Below are 17,738 nucleotides of genomic sequence, written 5' to 3' on the forward strand. Positions count from 1 at the left end.
ATGGTACAGGTAGGAGCACACGTAAGTGTTCTCCAAGAGGCTTCTGCCCAGTGCCTGCAGCGGCGGCTCAAGGGCGACAAAGAGTGGCTGCAGGCAGGAACAGTTGAGGAAGTCATGGAAGAGGTTCTCAATGCCCCTGGGGAAGAAGGGGCAGGCCACCAAGACAGCTGGGTCAAAATGGGACACAAATGTGCCAGTGGCTAGGATGCCAAGCAGCAACCACCACTGCAGGTCTTCTTGGTGGTTGGTGGCTTATACAATGTGCACCAAGCCAGGTGGGCCAGTGGGGCATCTGGAGGCCCCAGGCACCATCACCATGGTGTATCAAGGCACCCCTCCATCACCTGGACGTGGCAGACATGAACCACCAGGCACACAGGCTTCTATGCAACAAAGAAGCAAAGAGGCAACTGGTGTTAGTATTGGGAAGCACAGGCAGTGTCAGCAGGGTGCCAGATCTGTTGGACAGCTTGCCAGCCATGGTCAGGGCAACTGGCAGTGGGGGGAAGGCCTTGGACAGGGCATCCATGGTGAGGGGGACCTGGCACCCCTGGAGATGGTCATCCAGGGTGGCTGCTGCCTCTGGTGGGAGGGCAGCCTGGATGTCATGCAGGAAATGGCTCACACTGCGGATGGACCAGCCAGGTGGTCAGGACTGAGAGCCAGGCCAACTGAACAGGGTCAAGGAGATGGCCCAGGTGAAGGACATGTACCCAGATGAGGGTGACTGTGAGGCTGGCAGAGGCCAGGCTTGGCCGGGGAATCCCTCAGCAGCTGCGAGAACTGCAGGCACTGGGCCTGAAGCTGGAGGTAGAATGTGGTCGGCCAGCCTCATACCATGCTGAGGTAGAAAGCAGGAAGCACCGCCCAGTTCAGGAGCATGAGGAAGAGCTCCTGGTCAAAGCTGAGTGCCCCCACCCTCTGCAGGAACCAGCACACCAGTTGTTGCCAGGGTAGGTGCTCCTCACTGTAGAGGAGTCCCTGAAGGGCTTGCAGGCAGAAAGCAGCCACCTTGCTCACCAGGTTGCTCAGGCTCTGGCCTACTCAATGACAGATAGGTAAAGGATGGGTGGTGGGAGCCAGTGGTGCCCATCCCAGAAAAAAATTACCAGGAGGCACTGGAGTATCTCAGATAGGTCCTGTGACGGGTTGAGTACAGCACACCAGAGCAACAGGGTTGTTGCCACCAGGTTGTTGGTGATGAGGACACGTCCATGGTAGGAGAGTCTGGGTAGGTGCCAGTGCCACCATTGCAGGCAGGCCTGCACCCTCTCCTCAAGGCCATTCCAGTTGTCTGCCATGAAGGTCAGTGGCCCGAGGAACATGCCCAGGACCTTGAGGCCCTCACAGCACCAGGTGAGGCCCCTCAGCAAATCCGGTGGCAGGGGTCACGCTGGTCCATGCACCAAGCAGCAGGGTATCCTCTTGGCCCAGTTGATATGGGCCAAGGAGGCATGCTCATAGGCTTGCTGGCAGTCCATCAGGGTCCACACATCTTCCTGGATATTGAGGAAGGTGGTCACGTTGTCTGCATATGCCGACAGCTGGAGCAGAGGGTCAATGGATGGCCCTTGGCCATTGGCAGGGCCACCCCGCTCAGGTGGTGCCACAGTTCATGCAGAAGTGGCTCGATGACCAGGGCATAGAGCATGCAGCAGGGAGACCAGCCACCAGTTCTTAATGCAGCCAAGATTTCTCCTTCTTGGGCAGCAGTGTGAGCACCACTTGGAGAAAGTTGATTGGCAGGACCTTGTTGGCAACGCTCTCCTGGAAAACTCGCAGGAGGAAGGGGCCAAGGAGAGGCCATAAGGTCTTGTAGAACTCAGCAAGTAATCCGTCGATGTGAGGCCAGCCATGGAGGATACCAGCTCTTCCAGAGACAATTCCTGCTCAAGCTCACTGGCCTCCAGGGCACAGAGATGCAGCAGGCCCTTGTGGAGTTCCTGCATGGCCTCAGGGCAGGACAGCTCAGCCTCAAACAGGTTACGATAGAAGGTGATGGTGTACTCACACACTTCACCTGGGTCTGTGATTACCCAGCCCTCAGGGGTCTTGAGGGGATCTAAGACTTTGCTCACTGCCCACCACCACTCCAGGTTGAAGAAGAAGTGGGTTGGGGCATCGGTTTCTGCCAGCTCTTGACAGCAAGCGTGGATCCTCACTTCATGGGCTGCGCTCTCTGCCAAGTTGCACAGGCATTTCCTGCAGAACCCGAGGCTCTCACGCAGCTCTGTGTTGCTGCCAGCGGCCAGAAGGGTGGCTTTGAACCCTGCCACATCTTCCTCCAGTTCTTGGATATGGTGGCACAGTTCCTTTGTGGCCAGCTAGTTATACTGATGGCAAAAAGCCCGGATCTGTACCTTGCCCATGTCCCACCATAGCTTCCAGGAGGAGTAGCTCAGTCTTGTGGCCTCCCAGTCCTGTCAAAAGTGGGTGAAGCAGTCCCAGAAGTAGGACTCTCTCAGCAGGCTGATGTTGAAGACTCAGTAAGGAGCCTGTGCAAAGGCTCTTCCAGGCAGGCTCAGTTCACAGCAGGCCAGACCATAATCTGACAGGCCCAAGGGAACGATGCAGCCACTGCACAGGAGTGGTAGATGTTGTTTGGTGACATAAAGGTGGTCAAGGCGGACCATAGTGAGACCACTGGTGCTCATCCTGGCCCAGGTGTACTGGCACATGTCAGGATTCAGGGCTCAATGTCCACAAGACCCACTGTCTCCAGAGAAGACTGTAGCTTGCGAGTTGAGGGCAGGTGAGGCTCAAGCCTTGTGAAGTTGAGCAAGGCGTCAATGGTGCAATTAAAGTCCCACCTATGAGGAGCAGGTCAGCATCCTCACTAGCATCATGCAGGAGGGCAGCCAAGGTCTCAAGGAAAACACCCCTCTCCTGGACATCAGTGGGTGTGTAAACATTGATAAGTAGCAGGTGGTGTTGTGCTAGGGTGATGTGGACCGTCAGCAGGTGGCCGGGGATGACCTCCTGTGCCATCGCCGTGTCAACCTGCAGTTGTGGCAATAGAAGAGTCACAATCCCAATGCTGAGATTGGTGCCATGGCTCAGGAACAAGTGGCCTCACCAGGCAGTGTGCCATGCTACTTGGTTGAGCCCATTGGAATGTGTCTCTGGGAGGAAGGAGATAGCCAGCTGCTTCTGGTGCAGGAGCTCCAGGATGGCCTCCCGTTTCCTCGGATCTCAACAACCATTGATGTTAAAAGTGCCAATGATCATGGCTGCCATGGGAGTGGGTACGGGAGAGGAAGAGCAAGGTAAGGTGTAGGTGGAAGAGCGAGCACCAAAGAGCAGAGCAAGATAGTAGAGACAGGTCAGGGAAGGGCTATCATGCCCTTCTCTACTCCAGGGACCCCCCCCCCCCCCACTCATCTCTCTAGCACTGTGTGAGCTTCTGCAGATGATAAGCCACCTGCTATGTGCCTAGGTCTTGCTGCATAAGTTTGGCCACAGCTCTAGCACCCTTGAGAGGAAGCTTAGGGTTTGCGCCCCACTGGCTGATATGCCCCACTATATTCTTCTGTCCTTTGGTCTGCTTCAGAAAGCTCAGAAGACCCCCCCATAGTTGGGGGTGACCCAGGGGAGATCTGTTAACATGGGCTGGACATTTCTAACAGAACAGCGGTGAGGCTACACCCCAAGTGGGAGCTCACTCACAAATGCAGTGTCTACACCCTCAATGTCCAGGCACAGCAGCCTCTTCTCATCATCCAGGTCGAGAACCGGCTCCAGGAGAATGATTCCCCCCTTCTTGTGGAGGAAGAGGTCATCCTGCTCTTGAGGTCACTTGCAACACCCAGAAAGCTGGATCTCCATTTCACTAGCTTCCCCATCCAATCTGGTAGGCTGAGACAGAACCAAGAGACCAACAAATCCCTCTGGCACCTCCAGGGTCAGGCCTCCAGAAGAGGCATTCTGTATCACCATTACTGCCACCCAACTCTGGAAGCTGGGAGACAGATGAGGGTTTAGTAACCCTCACTGTTACCTCCCCTGCTGCCGAGTCATCCCTGTCCACAGTCACATGCAACAGGGTCACCAGCAGGACAGCTGAGCGAGGTCATGCTCTCCAGTGTGGGGCCCCCCAGCACCGGCTGAGGAGGGCCCTGGCAGGGATGGGGTGTCCTGAGACACCCCCTTCTTCTTCCTCTCCTTGTTCTTCTTCTTAGTGGTGGGTGACCCCCACCTTCATAGGGGACAGGCCAGAACGCTCTTGGTCTGCCCCCAACTCAGGGCCCCCTCCCCCCAACCTCAGAGAAGGCCACGGTGGAGGGTGGCTGGGAGGAGCCCCATCATCTGACAAGGTCCTGGCACCACAGTCACCAGCCCTTCCACCAGGGTCCTGGCACCACAGTCATCAGCCCCTCCACTCGGCAGGTGGGATGGGCAGGGGAGAGGGCTGGGTAGTAATCTCGGCCCCTTCGGTGGATGGTGCTGTCATGTTAAAGATCCCAGCCCCCTCGGGTGGAACAGGGGTGAAAGGAGGTTGGAAAGAGATCCCGTCCTCACTGGTGGGGCCTGTGTCCCAGAAGTGGATGCGCTATCCTTTGATGCCGCTGTGCTCGCCCATGAGCTGACCGCTTTCCCCTGCGGGCACTGGGCTGCTAGGTGGGAAGAGCTTCCACACTGGAAATACATGGTCTCCCCCAAGGAAAAATAAATCACAAACCTCTGCCCATTGAGCTTGAGGTTCAAGGAGAGTCTGGATGGAACAATGTAGCTGAGATGCAGGACTGGCAGTCAATGCTTGGCAACGTACAAGCAGTCAAGGCGTACCATGGCAATCCCACCAGCAGTTGCCTTTATCCAAGTGTACTACCTGGCGTTAGCCCACAAGGTCCCCTGCCTTCAAAGATGTCTGCAGTTGCTGGGCTGAGGACAGATGAGGTTCTGGCCCATTCCAGTCACGCCGTTCATTGACCATGCAATTAAGTCCCCACCCAGGAGAAGAAGGTCATAATCATCAGCTGCACTCCTCAGAAAGTCAGCCAGGGTCTCAGAGAAGGCTGTTCATTCTTGCCTGGCAGTGGGCACATAGATGTTAATTAGGAGGAGGTGATGTTGCGCTAACGTGATATGAGCAGTTACCAGGCAGCCAGGGACGACCTCTTGGGTTACCACCGAGTCAGGCATCAGCTGAAGTGATAAGAGGGTTGTGACTTCTGCACTGAGTGAGATGCCATGGTTCAGGAACAAATGGCTCTTCCAGGTGGCATGCCAGTTGGCTTGACTTGCTGCATCAGTATGAGTTTCTTGCAGAAAGGTGATGTCCATTTTTTTCTGGTGCAGGAAATCAAAGAGTGTGGTCTGCTTTACAGGGTCTCTGCAGCTGTTGGCATTGAATGAACCAAAGGTTGTGGCAGCCATGCATGAAAGGTATAGAAAAGGGGGACAGGCAAAGCCAAGGGAACAGAGAGGAACAGCAGAGAGGAGCAAGCATGCAGGACAGGGGAAAAAAACAGGCCTACAGCTTGCCAGCCAGCACTGCTCACAAGAAGCAGCCAGCACTGCTTGCAAGCTTGCTTAGGCAAAAACTATATCACTGCATCCCCACAGTGGAGTGCAGTGCCACTGCTGTGGCCTTAGCACACACAACAAATGTCTCTGGTTCTGAGAACCATTTCTGTATTTGTAAGATGCCCCCTATTGAAGAAGGACATGGACTAGGGCAAACCCCAACCCTCTCTGTTGAGGATCATAAACAGGTACCTTTTAAAGGATAGGACGTGCTGGAGCTCAGGTACCTTGCTGCCAAGCAGCAGTCTACAGTCTGGCCCTGTAACCATGCCATAAGGGTGCAGGCAGTTAGTGAGGTCATCCTCTGAGCAAAACGGAGGCACATTCAAAGCTACCGTGTGAATGGCTGGTGTGTTTAGGGCTGTTGCAAGTCAAAAACTACCCCTGACAGACACACCTGCTACCACAACCTCATGCAGTAAAGCAGGAGAGCTGAGGAAGATGATGGAGAATGAACTCACCCAGGCAGCATAGAGGACCTGTTTGTAGCCTATGAGTGCCCCCACAGCAGTAGCACATCCCTCCACTCCAATGGAGGGAAGAGCATTAAGATGGAGACCAAGGCTCTGGTCCAGAGGTGCTGAAGCCACAGCAGTGAACCGTTGGGAGCTGCCTTCAGTCATTCCAGCAAAAACAGGGTTAACTCTTCAAGGAACCAGAGGGGTGGGGGATGGGCAGCCCTGACAGGGAACAAAGAAGCTGGAAACAAACAAACTAACTAACCCCAGGGGGAGGAGAAAGGTAAGCAATATAGCAGGGAAGGGAAGGGAAAGCAATGAGCAGCAGAAAGACTTTGGGGAGATGGAGGGAAAACAAAAAACAACCTGAGGTGGGGAGGGGCAGGGGTTTACTTCAGGAAAAAGGGCTGAGAAAAGGGGGAAAAGGGAGGAAAAAGTAATGAAAAGTGGGGGACTACAGTGGGAAAGGGTTCAGACTGTCTAGGGGAGGGAAAACAAAACAAGAGAAGGAGAAAGGCTCACAAAACAGGAAAGAAGCTTTCAGAGCTCTGAGCAAACACTCCTGTTGGTGGCCATTTTGAAAGAAAGAAACAAAGAAAGAAAGACTTTGACTTTTAAGAGGCGTTTATTCCAGGGAGGGTGACAAATCGGGGCCAGTAGAGAGTATGTACAGGTTGGCCCGAACACCTGGGCCTCACGGACATGGTCCTGGGCTCACGGCCTGCAAGGCCTGTCCGTACACTCTAGACTAAAAAACCATAGCGAGCCAAAGGACTATTTACATATTTACATTTCTGCCAGCGGGGACACCCATGGGGGGCCTCAGGGGTTGACCCGCATGAAGCAAAGTCCAAGGCCTCGGCCCGCTGGACGCGTGTCCGCAGCTTGAGCAGCCGGGGGTGTTACAGGGCGAGGAGCAGGTGCCCCGCCTCGACTCGGCAGAGCGCCCCCTCGAGGGCCCAGCATTCCTCGAAGGTGGGCACCGTCTGTCGCAGGACTGCGTGCTCAAACTCGAGCGAGAGGTGGGCCCGCACCAGCAGGCGGAAGAGCTGCAGGGCGTTGACCATCCCGGTCCCAGCGAGCCGGTTTCGCTGGGTCTTCAGGGTGGCCATCTTGGCCTGGCCCAGCAGGAAGTTGGCCAGGCTGACCACGGCTTGCTCTGCTGCCTGATAGGGGAAGGAGTGGACGTAGACATCCTCGGACAAGTCCCGGCCCAGCACCCGAAGCAGCGCACCCAGGGTGGCAAAGAGCGGCTGCAGCTGGGGGCAGTCGAGGTACGCGTGGAAAATGTCCTCGTCCGGCACCCCCGGGCAGAAGGGGCAGGCCGCCAAGGCCGCTGGGTCTAGGTGGCGAACAAAGGTGCTGGTGACCAGGATGCCGTGCACGAGCCGCCACTGCAGGTTGCTGGTCTTCCTGGCAGTGGGCGCCTTATACAGCGTGCGCCACGCTGGGGTCCCGGGCCACGCCAGGCGCCGCTGCCACGCAGTGTCAGGGTGGCCGGCCAGCACCTGGGTGTGCCGGGTGCACACCACCCACATGTAGAGGCCCTTGTGGGGCAGGGTGCCAAAAGGGCAGCCTGTATTGCTGCTGGGGGACACCGGGAGCCTGAGCAGTGTGTTGGGCCACTCGGCCAGCTTGCTGGGTACCGCTGGAATGACGGGCAGCAGTGGGAAGGTGTTGTGCGCAGCGTCCGCGGTGGGGAGGGTCCGGCGAGCCTGGAGATGGACTTCCAGGGCGGTCGCTGCTTCTGCCGGGAGGGCACCCCGATGGTCCGCAGAAGCCGTCCCGCGGTGCAGACGGAGCACAGTGCCAGCCGGGCAGCCAGGGCTTCGGGGGACAGCCAGGCCAACCGAGCAGGGTCCAGGAGGTGCTCCAGGCAGATGGTGCACGCCTCGATGAGAGCTGCCACGAGGCTGGCAGAGGCCAGGCTCAGCGCGACACGCTGCAGGGCCGGGTTGTAGACCAGGGGCTCCCGAAGCAGGTGTGGGAACCGCAGGCGCCTGGCCTGGGACAGAGATGGAAGGCCGCCTGCCAGGCCTGCACCATGCTGCGGTAAACGGGGGAAGGACCGCCCCGTTAAGGAAAGTGAGGTCCAGCAGAAACAGCTCCCTGTCAAAGCCGAGGCCCCCCACTCGCCGCAGGAAGACAGAGAACAAACTTTTCCTTCCTTGGATTTTCCAAGAGCATGTAGGCATCTGAATTTTAGCAAAAAGTAGCGGTTCTCCAACTTCTTGCACTCCAGGCACCCCCTCACTGGATTAGAGACACCCCTCCATAATGCCTTTGATTTGAGTGACACCCAACACTGGATACTATTTAGGACAGTGTTAGAGGGGCTGGGAACTGGGTGATCATTCAGGCAGGGACAAGCAATACTTCCTCACACCTTGCTACATCTCTTGGCACCCTGCAAAGGACCTGGTAGCACCCCAGGGTGCGCCATCACCCTCATTGAGAATCACTGACATAAAGCAATAATGAACAGTTTTATTTACAATTGATTTCATATTGCAACAAGAAGAGTGTCAAACTTCCATAAACAATCATTTGTATGAACTGGGCAAATACTATTTTCTACAACTAAGATGTGGCCAAGAAGGAGAATTTATTAATACTTTGATAATTATTAAGAAACTGAACTTGTGTCAAGGATTTCTTTGGGAAGCTTGCAAGGCTGAGAACTGTCATCTCCATCTAAGAGATTACCAGTCAGGATCTGCTTCATATCCTTCATCAGAGGTTACTCTATGTTATAACAGAGCTGCTTTAATGTCATAAAGCCACAATCACCTGATCTCATTACTTTGGTGGTAGCTTTTGTGAGATTCTTCCAAATAAGTTACTATTGGAACACCAGGGAAATTCATTTGGTTATTTTTGGGGGGTTAAATCAGCTGCTGGCATAGACATGAATTTGGAACACACAGAAATAAACAGTTTGTATCTTGAAGAAATACAGCAAAGTTAGTTGAATATGTGGGTTGAACTATGTTTACTGCACTGTAAAACTGAAGGGGAACACAGATACTTCGGTCATACTTCAATCGTGACATCTATTTGAGGCATAGTTTCTGCTTTTATTCATGACCCTGAGGAATATTAATCAACTCTAAATTAGAATAGATTTTACTGGACTTGGTTAAACATCATGCTGTTCATCAAACTACATAGCATTTTGATCACATTTGAAATTGGATACCTGCTTTCTGTTGCAGTTGATAGTCTCTTGAGAGCAACAACTAGTGCTAATCAATGCTGCTTTAGCAAAATACAAAACATGGAGAGAGAAATATACGAGAAGTGGAGGAAATTAATGATGAATTCATGAAGCCAGATCCTTTTCCATCTATAAGGCATGGAAGGGTGCATCTACACAAGACATTTACTGTGCAGTTGCCTAATTAGCTCCACAGTCAACATCTCAGCATCTACATGATCAGTCCTATTATGCCACAGGAAACTAATAAACTCCGCAGCAAGTTAGTACTTGTTAATACAAGTACTATCCTGCTACAGAGATTTTTCATGCCAGCAATGCACATGTAGATGTTGACCTGGGTGACTAGGACATGAGAGTGCTTCAGAGCAGGAGCTGCCTGCCAGCTAGTCCCACACTAGAGCACCCTTGTGGCCCATCCAGCACTTCCACAGCCCTTTGAGTCATATCGGAGCAACCCTGGGCTGTCAAGTGACTCCCCAAATCTCCCAGAAACCCCAGGCTGCTCTGACCTGGCTCAATGTGCTGCATTCCCAGGCATATGTGTAAAAACAGCACCCAGCAATAATATGGATGTGTAGATGTACCCAAAGTGGATTAAGGTGCCTAGGTGTGACCTTATTCCATCCAGCTTCAGTTCTTGAAAATCAGCTAATGCAGAAAGCCCTCTACCATTTTGCTGCTTTTTTGTTACTCAGTGGCCACATCTACATGAGACACTGATTGTGCAGTTGTTACTACACAGTCACTTAGTAGTTGTATACTAAATGAAAGGTTCAGATCTGAAGTGAACTATAGGGATGGTGGAAAACAACTAATTGTTGCTTTGATTGGTTGCTTAAGTGAATATAAGTCTATGAATTTTTTCACTCTCGAACTTCTTCCAGAAACAGCAGCAGAATGCAAAAAACAACCACCTCCTTGAAAAAACACCGTACAATAAAGAAAAACAAAAGAACCCCACAAAAACCTCACCACACAGCAAATTTAATATGTAACACATACTGTATTTATAAGTTGGGTAAAACCATAGCTCTGAAGGAGGGCTTCAAACCCACCAGTGTCATTTGAGAAACCATTACAACTTTATTATTTGGGAACATGAATTTCCAGCCAGCTGTGATTACTTGTGTTTATTTTACTGAGTGCCATCTCTTCTGTATATCTTAGCTGATCTTTACCTTTGGGCTAGGGCAGACATTCAAAAAACCTGAGCCTGAATTGATTCAATCTTTGCAGGTTAGTCTAAGCTGGCTAGGCTAAATCCGTTTTGTAACCAGACAGACATCCCAGAAATGCAGGGATATAAGAGTGCCTGCAGTGGCTCAGGCTAGATGCTGGGGGGCACTAGAGCAGCCCTCCCTTGCTTCTACAACATGGAGCTGATGGGGGCATAGCCAGGCTCTGGCAGGAGCTCTGATTAGCCCAGGGGGAATTGATAACAATGTTTATCACCCAGTTAAGAAAACAACAGAGGGACATTACCAGCTACTTGTTGATTCTACCTGTTGATTCAGCACAGACCATAGCCAGCCTGTGGTCTGCTAGCTAATACACAGACACCTCTTAGCAAGGCAGAGGGGAGGGGGGAATTCCCTCTTAGCAGGGAGTGGTAAGGGGAGGGGGGAAGCAACCCACAGTCTCTGGAGCTCCAGCCAGGGAGTAGAGGGGAGGGGCTACCTTCTGTGGACCAGAGAGCCCTGCCCAGCCCAGAGAGCATGCTGGGATGCTGGGGGAGTCTACTTTAGTTTAAACTAGCAAAGAGTCTGGGACAGACATTGCATAAACCAGTTTCAGCCAAAACAGTTACGTCTGATACTACATTCAACTAGGTTTATCTCAAACTGGTTTCAGCCATTCTCAAACTGGTTTATGTGCACTGAACATCTGTTCTGTTACAGGTTTAAACCAATTTCTGATCACTTAAACCAGTTTATGTGTAATGTCTGTCCCTAGCCCTTAGGACTATGAAAAACTGTGTAACACAGTGCATAGTCTGTGATTCTAAAAAGGCTCCAATGGATTGTGCTTAAGAGCCACAAGTTTAGCCAACAACTCTTCAGTGAACTAGTAACTCTGAAGTGAAGCTTAGCACAACCAGTGATACAATATACTGTGAAAAAGCAAGCAGTATTGCTATTAGAATTGAGGGCCGTTGTGATTTCTCCCCTTCCACTAATATGAATTAATTAAATTAGTGCACTGCAAAGCAGCCAAGTTCTGGCAAAATAATACTAGCTTGTATTTGCTGTAGTTTTACTATTTATCCTTTCCAAGTTAAAATACTTCAGCTTACTAAGATGGAGATGTACAAAGAGATAAATATACCCCAGAAAAGAGATGTTACATATGAAGCCAAATGAAATAGTGCCCAAAGCTGTATATAAGAAAGGGCATTTAATTACTTGCATGGCCTCAGTTAAAATGTCCAATGCTAAAAATAATAAATATTCTTCTCTGCTAAGAAGGTTTGACTGGCAAGTCAAACAGCCTAGAAACATCTGTGTCCTTGTTGAAGTAGAAGGTCAGCACAGCCTACACAGACTACATCAGTGTACTCTTAAGCTCTTTTACAGTAAAATTGTCTTTCAGAAGATCATGCATAGCTGACTTGGATATTCAGTGGCACAGAACTCTTTCAGGCCCCATTGCTGATTGGGGCTGTTTTAATTCTGATACTTTAAGGTAGACTGAATAGTTGATATGTCATTGGATCAGTAAGGTTCTTTGCCTTTGCCTAATAATAATACTTTCCAAAAAGCACATGCTGAATGCCAACATTTTCTTGCTGTGTATTTCACTCTTGGAAATGGGTTTGTAATAGAAATGTGGATTATCCCCATAAAATATTCCTTTCTGTGAGAAAGCATTTTCTAGGTAGTACAAAGATAAATATCTAGCTCAATCACAAGTTAAAAGCTTGATTCAGGAACTACTGGCTGAAATGCTATAGCTTGTGCTATTTAGAAGGTCAGAGTAGATAATTATAATGGTCCCTTCTGGCTTATAAACCTATGAATCATTCTGAAGCTTTATGTGTACTCCTGTATAGAAGAACATGATTAAATAAGCTTCCTGACAAAACTGACAGTAGAGTATATGCTGCAGTAGAGTATCTGATTTTCACTGACTTTGACACCACAATGAAAGGGGGGAAAAGTCTGCTTATAAATAATTCTGGGAAAAGAAAATAAAGATCAGTTCTTGCAAAATGCTGGGAGCTGTCAGTGTCTTCACTGGGTCTTCAAGATACACAGCACGTCAGATGTCTAAATGTATTGTTTATTTCAGCCTGCCCTCTACACTAACACTAAACCCAGATTTCTAGGCTTCATGAAACACAGAACTAATTAGTCCATATAGTCTTGGCATCTTTCTGGATTCTGTATATAAAACTTTTTGTCCTTATATTTTTAGCATGTGCTCATGTGACTTCTGGTTTTTGTATCCATAGATATCAATTTCATTCTGTTCCCCAGTAGGAAAAAAGATAAATGTAACTTGACTGTCTGAGGTATTTGGGAATTTGGGGCATCTGAAGAGAGAAATAATTTTAAAGTGCTGAGTTGCTGAGCAGAGAGAGTAGAGTGATGTTAGTTTATACCAGCTGAGGACCTCTTCCCACATCTAATATTTCTGGGACTGTTATCAATTCAGGCAAACCCCTTTTTGTACATAAAAAAGAAATGCCATGTACAATTGCACAGTTAATATCACAACCTAAACTGCCTTGGCATTGCACAAATTGCACAAATAAAAAAAATCCATATACCAGATTCTGCCAATGAGAGCAGATTAATTCCAAAAGGCTTTAGAAAATCCTCACTAGATTAGGACCTTCCTTATACTTCCGAAGGAGCAGATTGAGAATTAACATGGAAAAGCAAATATTATTATGTATGTAATTGCATCAACTCATTACAGACAATATTAAAATATGCTTAATGTAGTCCTTGAGAAATATAGTAAAAATACTTTACAGCTATAAATGGACAGATGATACATTCATGCCAGTGGTGCTCAACCTTTTTTGGCCTGGTCAGCTGGATTGGCAGTGCCTGGTCTGTCTGCAGGCTGGATCCAGGAGGTATTCCCCATTTGTCTCCTGGGCAGCAACAGCAGGCATTATTTGGCTATGTGGAGGGATATGAGGGGCAGGCTGGCCCCAACACAGCCTTGCTTGGGAAAGGAGCTTGACCCAGCCCTGTGGAGAGGGAAGGGGGCATAGCCCAGCCCTGCAGGGGGGAAGGGGGTGTGGTCTGGCCCTGCTCCAGAGCGGGGAGGGTGGTCCAGCTCCTTGGGGAAGAGGTTGCTGCCTAGCCCAGTTCATCCTGGCCTGCCATGCAGGGCTTAGGGCTTGGGAATTTGGCGGGGCAGGTGTGTGGCCATAGTAATGGCCATGGTTCCCCTGCTGCTAAATTTCCTGACCTGTGGGAGCCCCATGACCCAGATATGATGACTCCATGGGCTGCATTTGGCCCATGGGCTGGAGATTGAACACCCCTGGTTTATACCACTAAATTGAACATTTACACTGGTACAAATAAGCCGCAGAAAGACAAGATAGAGCCCTGCTGCAGTGTAACTTACTTGAATGTGGTGTAGAATTACCCAAGGAGAAATCAGAAGTAAACTACAGTGGTATAGTATAGCTGATGACCTTCCACAGACATGAGTGGTGCCCATCCACAGCCTTCCAGGTTAACTGTTTGTTGGCTATAATGTCCTTACCAATGCTATCTCACCTATTCAGTTAACTCAGTAAAAGATATCACCCTAAAAAAATCCTTGCCTTTTACCTACTGTGAAGACACTGAAAGAGCCCTTGCAGTTGGTGTAATAGCACCAAGAGAAATGATAATGGGATCCAATGTGGAGAAAAGAGCCACTATTTCGCAGTAGTGGTTCTGAACGTAATTTATGTTGGGGTAGAAAACTCATATAAACTACACTGTTATAAATATACTGCATATCTGGTTGTCCTACACTTCATCTTCATACTCAACAACAATGACTACATGCATAAAAGTACTGCTTCAGAAGAAAAAAGAAATATAAGATGTCTCGGCTAAAGTAGAAAATATAGATTTCTTTAATTGAGTATTCACCGTCTATATGAGACTGATCAAAAATGCATGTATTATTAAATACTTAGGCATAGAGGCTGGCACCAGAAAGTCATTATTCAGTCTGACATTTCCAACATTCTGTTAATCAAGGCGTCCCTGGGATGGGATCTATGACATTTTAATAAGTTTATTTTTTTTAAAAAAGGACTATATTTGTATAAACTAAACACACTAGAGTACAAGGCATTTTCAAAGTAGGAAAATATTGGATTGTTTATACTAGTAAAACGGCACTCCGAGCCATTTTATTAGTATACTGTAAGTTTCCCAGGATTAAACAGCCTTTGGGTTATTGTTGTTTCAGTATTTCAGATGACCTAAAAAGATTTACCACTCCTCTAGAAGTACAAATGGAAGTTCTTTTAAATTCCCTTTCTAGACACTTCAATGGCTCAATTCTCCAAACTAAGTTCCATCTTTAAAAACTGGAGAATGCAGAATTTGAATAAGCAAATTACTTGACTGCATATGTAAGGGTTTGCATAAGTGCTCCAAGCCATTTGTAAGTACAGTTACCTTGGTTTATAACTGAAAAACACCATTTGTAACAGTTTACACATGCATATCTAAAGATACAGTTTTGGGTCTGAGTTGGAACATCTGGTTCAAAACATATGTAACTGCTAGATCATTCAAGCCAGTGAAAAGGAGGAGGGAAATGACAAGCAGGTCTTTTTTCTCAAGTAAAAGCTTGGGGTGATTAATTAACACCGATCTGAACTTTTCCAAATCTCTTTGGTTTGCAATTGGGGCTAGAAATCTTGGGGACATACTTTCCTGCAAGTTTGCCAGTAGTTCCTGGGACATACCCATCAGAAAGGGGCCATCTGTCTTGAGGTACCTCAGGTTCCAAAGGAAATGAGGAAATTCATGATTACCTCCACCCCCACCCCCCTCAGAAAAGGTAGCCAAGTGTTTTCAAACCTCAGGAAAAAATATTATTGGGTTCTACTTTTCCACAAAGGGTAAGATCTGTTTTTATACTCTTTGACATAATCTCCAATGCCTGGTAATTGCAAGCGTCTTCATCTTCAAACAAGGGAGCTCTTTCTCCTCTCTCTTTCCATCCAGCCATCTCGAAACAATCTTTTCTTAGTAGGTACTTCTCTAAATATTTTTTTTTCTTTTGTAAAAACAAACAATTGCGTGATTAATGAATTAGGGCAATGTCACTTTAGGACTGTCTCAGTCTGGACGACATGCTGTTTCATTCAGAACCTTTGGTAACCCTCCATTTTCAGATTAGAGCCTCCGGGACAACTTATTTGCTTTACTCATTGTCTTCTTGTAAAGGGGTAACAAAGAGCTCTGTCAGGCTGTTGCTTCATTTGCCACTTCAGAGCATCATGTCTGACAATTTTGCAAAACAGTAAAAAAAAAATTGAAAATGTCCAATAACAACCGTTTCACAATTTTCTTCATGAATAGACAAAGGACAAATTCTGCATAGGCCAAACAGCTGTCACTCTGGGATTTCTGGGTGAGAATTTGCTCTGTTTACTCAGCCTTAAGATGACCTCTCTTTTGTCTACATCCAGCCTACTGTTCATTAAACCAACTAAACAGTCAAGCTACATAGAGGATTCCTTTCCCTCATCATGCAGTTTTACATTTATTCCCCATGTGATAGTCCATGTAGGATGTTTTGTGTAATACAGCCTATCATCATCCATAGCATGACATTGTTATTAACCCTTAGCTAACCTGTCAGTCATCTGGGTACCATACACCGATGAATGAAACTTATATTTTTGGTGTTATCTTTAAAGTGAAGCTAAACACTCAGCACTTCTATTGCCTGGTAGTCAAATGGTACATTTCTTTGTATGGAACCAAACAATTGACATGTTTTTAGTGGATCATTTAAGTAGAATAAATAACATTACACTTCAGAGACCAGGTTTCTTCATGGTGCTCTTTGTGGTACTGACTGGTAATACTGGGTTTTCTGGCTTTGAATATCACAAAACTTCCAAGCCATGTCTTCCCTGGATTGTTGCTACAATCAGTTTGGTTTCATTGGTGTTAGCACCATTGAACTAAGATTAACATCTGCAACCAGACTTATAATATAACAAACTGGCATTAGGCTAGGGTTAGCTAATAGGTACTTCCTTCAGGAACCGTTTCAACCAGCTAGATAAAAATACAAGGCTAATGTAGATCTGCAGTTATATGAGGGAACAGGTCAGGCTACCTAGCTTTAATGTGACTGTAACCACTTTTCCTAATCTAAACAAAAGCATAATGGCACATCTAGATTTGGGTATCATCTACATGAGAAAGATTGACAGTTATTTCAGTATTATTTAGTTATACCAGAATAGCTCCCTTCTGTGAATACCGAATTATGGAATAAAAGAAATATTCCAAAATAATTACTCCCTTATTTAGTGTATTAATTAATCCAGAATAAAGTTAGTGTTGTTCTGGAATAAAGTGCATTTATAGGGGAGTTCCACACGAGCTAGAGTTATTTCAGATTAGCTATGCTGGATATTTCTTATGTGTACACAAGCTGTCATTGCAAACATGAATGAAGATGAACCAATGAGAGTATCAGGGTAACATTTCCTTATATGCAGTTAGTAGAGGCAAGACTCTTACTCTCCCTAGCTTTACCCAGAGGCTCTGGCTACTTATATTTTTGCACTTAGGTACCTAGTAATGCCAACTGAACACAGCTGGTTCCCAAAGTTTTCACAGTTCAGATTACAACATATGGATATCTAAAATATATGATTGTTTCATCAAAATAATTTTATACATCCTGAAAAATCATTGTAGCTATAATATGATGGACAACTAGGTTTGGGTATCACTTGCTGCTTGAACAAGAAGTCTGAAAGGAGCTTTGTACTATGTAGCATTGTTGAATCTACAGATAGCATAAAGTGGAAGTGACATGTAGCTGAAAGGAACTTCATGGAGTTTGTTGTGAACACAATGGAACTGGCTGTAGCTGTTCAAACAGTTCTTTCTGGATATAAATGCCAGAGGCATGAATGCACCCATCTACTAATGTACTTTGAATGATAGTGACAAAATCGTGATATGATGGATATTGCACGCTCTCAAAGCAAGATCAAATAATATTTGGTAAATGAATTTTCAGTCACAATAAGCAGTGAGTATGCTTTTTAAAAACTTTACCTATAAAGAAAATATATTAATTCAAAATCAGAACTTAATTTTTAAAATTCAATGCAGTGACAAAGGAGGAAGAGCTAAAAACTATGGTTATCAAAAGCATAACAGCTCGTAGAATGACAGGTTTCTTCTCATAGTTATTAGACAGGAAATCACATTTCAGTAAGCACGAGGTGCCTTTACTGGGCAGTAGTGTAGTTTACTGCACAGTAAGCATGTGTGTCTACATGTGTGCACATTTACTGTGCAGTAAATGAT

The sequence above is a fragment of the Alligator mississippiensis genome, chromosome 3 (genome assembly GCF_030867095.1).
Source record: "Alligator mississippiensis isolate rAllMis1 chromosome 3, rAllMis1, whole genome shotgun sequence".
In the NCBI taxonomy this organism is placed as follows: domain Eukaryota; kingdom Metazoa; phylum Chordata; order Crocodylia; family Alligatoridae; genus Alligator; species Alligator mississippiensis.